Below are 6,071 nucleotides of genomic sequence, written 5' to 3'. Positions count from 1 at the left end.
TGTGTCCGGTTTCATCAAGCATCCCAAAGACGTGCGGGTTGATAGGTTAACTGTACTTCTGTAAATTGCCCCAATTGTGTAGGGAGTGAATGAGAGAGTAGAATATCATAGAACAAGTCTGAACGGGTGAACGATGGTCGGCGTGGACTCGATGGGCTGAAGGGCCTGGTACCATGCTGTATCTTTCAGTCAATCCATTTTATATTTATTTGTTGTGTTGTTGCATTTACAGGCCTGTAAAGCTGCTGCAAGCAGGTAAGTCATTGTTGCGTTGCTGGTGCTTATGACAATTAATCACCCTTAACATTCTTGACTCTCAACTGCAGCTACCATTAGATATTGAAGACTGTTATCAGGCAACTGAATCATCCTACCACAACCAGAGAGCAGTGCTGAACTGCTATTGACCTCTTTGATGACCCTTGGACTATCCTTGATCAGACTTCACCCAGACTTCACCTTGCACTAAACGTTATTCCCTTATCAGGCACAGTGACGCAGTGGTAGAGTTACTGCCTTACAATGCTTGCAGTGCCGGAGACCCGGGTTCGATCCTGACTATGGGTGCTGTCTGTACGGGGTTTGTATGTTCTTCCTGCGACTGCGTGGGTTTTTTCTGAGATCCACGCTCCAAAGATGTACTGATTCGTAGTTTAATTGGTTGGGTTTGTGTAAATTGTCCCTTGCATTTGTAGGCTTGTGTTAATATGCGGGGATCACTGGTCGGTGTAGACTCGGTGGGCTGAAGGACCCGTTTCCACGCTATATCTCTAATCAAACTATATACTGTAAATGCATTTATTGTAATTGTGTATTATCTTTCTGCTGGCTGGTTAGCATACAACAAAAAGATTTTCACTGTGCCACGGTGCTCGTGACAATAAACTAAACTGAACTGATTAAAAACAGATGTCATCAGATTAAACTCAATCCCTCAGCATTCATCGATGAATCTGTGATTCCAAATGTGAATGCGATTGCTGGTTCGTCTGCTCTCATTGTGACATTTGAGGAAATAAAATTCTGTTTCAGAAAATGTCTGGGCAATCTGCAGCTCCAGCAGAAATCCAATACTTCAAAGGTTGAAGTATCACAGAAACTATTTAGCTACAAAGCTAAATTTCCCCTCAGGCTGGTGTCCTACACTCCAGTAGCAGAGGCAATTACAACTTTTTTTTTTTCTGCTTGCTGCTCAGTTCAGATCAATAATTTTCTAACAACATCTTGAATCAAGATGTGACTTGAGAGTGAGTGGAAAGGTGCAAAGTGAAAGAGGTGGAAACGCTGTCTCTTCCAGGGCCAGCCCTCGCTATCTTTCTCTTTCCTCCTCACAAATAAAGTGTTGAACTTTCTCACAAGAGACAAGAGCGGGGCTGAATGAATGGATCATTCACGTTTTCCCTGTGAGTGTGGAAGGATCAGTGAGCTTTCTTAAAGCTGTCATGTTTCCCTTCAACGCTCAGGCGCAGGTTTCTATATTTAGTTTCTTTTTTTTTTCTTGTTTATTCATTTTTCAGGATCTAGGTAGGCACTGCTGGTGAGTTCAGCATTTACCGCCTGTCCTTGAGGGCGGCAATGGTGGCCCAGTTGATGCAGTTGCTGCCTCACGACGCCAGAGACCCGGGTTTGAACCTGACTAGGGTTGCTGTCTGTGTGGAGTCTGTACGTTCTCCCTGTGACCAGCGTGGGTTTTCTCCAGGTGCTACCCACACTCAAAAGACGGACAGGTTTGTAGGTTAATTGGCTTCTGTAAATTGTCCCTAAATGTGAGGGATAGAACCAGTGTTCGGAGTGATCGTTGGTTGGCACAGACTCGGTCTGGCCAAAGGGCCTGCTTCCACGCTGTATTTCTAAACTAAACTAATCTAGAACACATCCCTTGTGACCAGCATTAATCACCCGTCCATTGATGCCAGCATTTATCACCTGTCCATTGACAAGGTGATGACGAGCCTTCACTTTGAACCACCAGTCCTTCCACTGAGGCTGTTCTGGGATTTAAACCCAGCAACAAGGAAGGGCTGGCAATGTATTAAACACCAGGATGGTGCCTGACGGATAGGAGAGTGATGCCCCTGTCCCACTTAGGAAACCGGAATGGAAACCTCTGGAGACTTTGCGCCCCACCCAAGGTTTCCATGTGGTTCCCGGTAGTTTTTGTCAGTCTCCCTACCTGCTTCCACTACCTGCAACCTCTGGCAACCACCTGCAACCTCCGGGAACCGCACGGAAATCTTGGGTGGGGCGCAAAGTCTCCAGAGGTTTCCTAAGTGGGACAGGGGCATAATGTACCTCCGCCATGTTAAATATTTGCCTCTAAGGACTGCTGTTTTCCCCTGGGGTTTGGTAATAGTCAAATGGGACTGTCCATTTAGCTGGAAGTCATAGAGTCAGACAACAAGGAAACTGGCACTTCAGCCCAACTCGTCCATACAAACCAAGGTGCTCCATCTTAGCTAGTCCCATTTGCCTGCATTTGGCTCATCCATCTAAACCTTTCCTCTCTGTGTACATGTCCAAATGTCCTGTCAGCATTTTAATTGTGCCTGCCTCTAAGGCTTCGTCTGGCAGCTTATTAGAGTCATGGTGTCGTCACACAGCATGAGAACAGCCTTCGGTCCAACTTATAGTTGGCTATAATAGCCTTCAGTCCAACTGTCCAGAACTAGGGGTCACAGTTTAAGGATAAGAGGGAAGTCTTTTAGGACCGAGATGAGAAAATCATTTTTTACACAGAGAGTGGTGAATCTGTGGAATTCTCTGCCACAGAAGGTAGTTGAGGCCAGTTCATTGGCTATATTTAAGAGGGAGTTAGATGTGGCCCTTGTGGGATCAGGGGGTATGGAGAGAAGGCAGGTACAGGATACTGAGTTGGATGATCAGCCATGATCATATTGAATGGCGGTGCAGGCTCGAAGGGCCGAATGGCCTACTCCTGCACCTATTTTCTATGTTTCTATGTTTATCCATGCCGACCAACATGCCCCTTTAAGATAATCCCTTTTGCCCGCATTTGACACATTTCCCTCTAAACCTCCCCTGCCCATGTCGATGTCCAAGTGTCTTTTAAATGGTGTTACAGTACCTGCCTCAACTACCTCCTCTGGCAGCTCGTTCCATATACCCTCCCCCCTCTGTGGGGAAATATTGCCCGTTGGGTTCCTATTAAATCTTTCCCCTCTCACCATAAATATATGCTGCTAAGTAATTCAGTCTCTAATTTGTCGGGACTATTGATGGGGATTCTGTGCGCTGGCAGGTGCTGAGCAACAGCCAGTGAACATAAGAATAGATAGACCTGAACACCAACCTCCTGGGAGCCTGAAGTAAATTATTTGATCGGTGAAATGATCTAATCTCCATGTGAGGTTGAAGCCAGGTAGAAAAGCAATTTAAAGTGGATGAGTTATTATTATTATGTTCTGATTCTGACCATCAATCTGCAGGATTTCATCTGCACATGAAACATCTTTCAAACCCAAGCTAGTTCAACAGAGCCTGATCAGGGAGGTCATAATGGACTCAGTGTTTCAGGGCCAGGGCCCTTATTTCTCTCTCTCTCTCTCTCTCTGCAGATGCGGCATGGCCTCCTGAGTGTTTGCAACTTTTTTGATCATCTGCAGCTTTTTCTTCCAGTCCTTCTGGGTTGAAGCAAATCAGTCGTGTCCAAAGGACTTTCCTGTGGGCCCCAAGAAGGAAAATCCAAACCTCCCCTTCCAAACCACTCCACCGTTACATCCTACATAACACAGTGGCGCAGATGGTAGAGCCGCTGCCTCACAGCACCAGAGATCCCGGTTCAATCCTGACATCGGGCGCTGGCAGTGTGGAGATTGTGACCTCGTGGGTTTCCTCCGGGTGCTCCGGTTTCCCGCCACATCCGAAAGATGTGCGGGTTTTTGGGCTCAAGTGTCCATGGAGGTTTGCCCACAGCCTGAGGAGCAGATCTTAATCACCATTTTCAGTGTCTATAACTCCAAATGGGACTCACAACATCGGAGCTGCAGCCAAACATGTTAGAACCGCATTGGCTGGCACAGTGGTGCAGCGGTAGAGTTGCTGCCTTACAGCACCAGAGAACCAGGTTCGATCAGAGGCACAGTGAAAAGTTTTGTTTTGTATGCTGTCCAAACAGATCAGATAATCCTATACATTAACACAATCAGGTCAAACTGAAGTTCAATAGAGAGAAAAAAAACAGAGTGTTAGATAGAAAATAGTGAATATAGTTCTCGACATTGGAGTGCAACAGTTCCAGAGACAAAGTCCAATGTCCGCAATGGGGTGGAGGTGAATCAGACAGTAGCCAAGCTTATGGAAGGACCGTTCAGAAGCATAACAGAGGGGAATAAGTAGAAATAAGGAATGCAAATGCTGGTTTAGAAAGAGACATAGAGTGCTGGGGTGGCTCAGCGGGTCAGGCATCATCTCAGGAGAACATAGATAGGTGGCGTTTCGGTTTGGGACCCTTCTTCAAACAAAGGGGAAGTAGCTATTCCTGAGTCAGGTGGTGTGCACTTTTAAGCTTCTGTACCTTCTGGGCGACGGGAGAAGAGAGATGAAGGATTGACTGGGGTGGGGACAAATCTTTGAGACAAGTCTTTGAAAGCATGTTGGAGACACCATCGCCACTCTGAAGTGGGTTGTGCCACCTGCTGGCCACCGGTATAACTTGCCATGCCAGTCCCTGTGGCATCAAGGAGCAACTAATCATTTCATGAACAGTTTGACAGATACCAATGCAGCGCTAATAATGAACATGAAAGCAATTGAGGCCACTCAGTCCAATTGAGACCTTTGGAACGATGATAGATTGGACGGGGTCCCTCTAGTGCAGAAATAATCCACATGGCCCAGACTGCTTTAGAAAAGGTAACTAGGGCAACCTTTCTTTCCACTGGGCCATGGATGTGTAACTTGTGTTGAGGGTATCAATTTAAGATCATTGCCATAATAAATAAAGGAGATATAGAGACGAAGTAACTTTTTAACATAGGTCAGCTAGGGCTAACATTAACAGACTCAATGCGCTGATGTAACTCGGGCAGCGGTAGAGTTGCCACATTACAGCACCAGAGACCCAGGTTCGATCCTGACCACAGGTGGTGTCTGTATGGAGTTTGTACGTTCTCCCCGTGACCACGTGGCTTTTCTCCAGTGCTCGTTTTCCACCCACACTGCAAAGACATATACGTTTGTATGTTAATTGGTTTCGATAAATTTTGTAAATTGCCCTTAGTATTAAGAATAGTGCTAGTGTACGGGGATCGCTGGTCAGCATGGACCGAAGGGCCTGTTTACGCACTGTATCTAGTCTAAACTAAACTCACTGGATCAGGCAGCATATGAGTTACACCAGCAGTTTGTGTCTTTTTTTGTAAACCAACAGGAGAATTAGGTGTTAAAGTGACTGTGTTCTGCCTTTTAAGACAATTGGACATATTTTAAGACATATTTTTAAAGACCAAAATGTAAAGGTGTCAGCGGTTATGGGGAGAAAGCAGGTGAACGGGGTTAGGAGGGAGAGATGATTGAATGGCGGGGTAGGCGTGATGGGCCGAATGGCCTCATTCTGTTCTGATCACTTAAGTCCTTATGACCTTAAAAGGGCACAGAAAAAAAAAACATGGAATCAGGTCTTGACTGAATGTCAAGGTAAACTAATGCCTTGTCAGAATTTTGCTCATTTTAATTGAATTCTTTCTTCACTCTCTAAACCCTGGTGAGTACAAATCTGGTCATTCTAATCACTCCTCCCATGCAGTCCTGCCATCTAGGAATTTGGTGAACCTTCAAGTTTGCAAGTTCAAGTGTAAGTGTATTGTTATTTGAACAGGTACGGTGAAATATATAGCTTGCAGCAGCATCACAGGCATGTAGACTCCGACAATGCACAGCAACATAAATTATATATAAACTACATAACAAATTCGAACAGAATTAAGGCTGCAAACGGTGAGTGCACGTTTGCGTAGCGGTAGAGTTGCTGCCTTCCAGAGCTGGCTGGATAGTTTGTTCCCAACTACGGGTGCTGTCTGTGCGGAGTTTGTACGTTCTCCCCGTGACCTGCG

The sequence above is a fragment of the Amblyraja radiata genome, chromosome 25 (assembly GCF_010909765.2).
Source record: "Amblyraja radiata isolate CabotCenter1 chromosome 25, sAmbRad1.1.pri, whole genome shotgun sequence".
Classification (NCBI taxonomy): domain Eukaryota; kingdom Metazoa; phylum Chordata; class Chondrichthyes; order Rajiformes; family Rajidae; genus Amblyraja; species Amblyraja radiata.
This window is presented reverse-complemented; position numbering follows the sequence as displayed.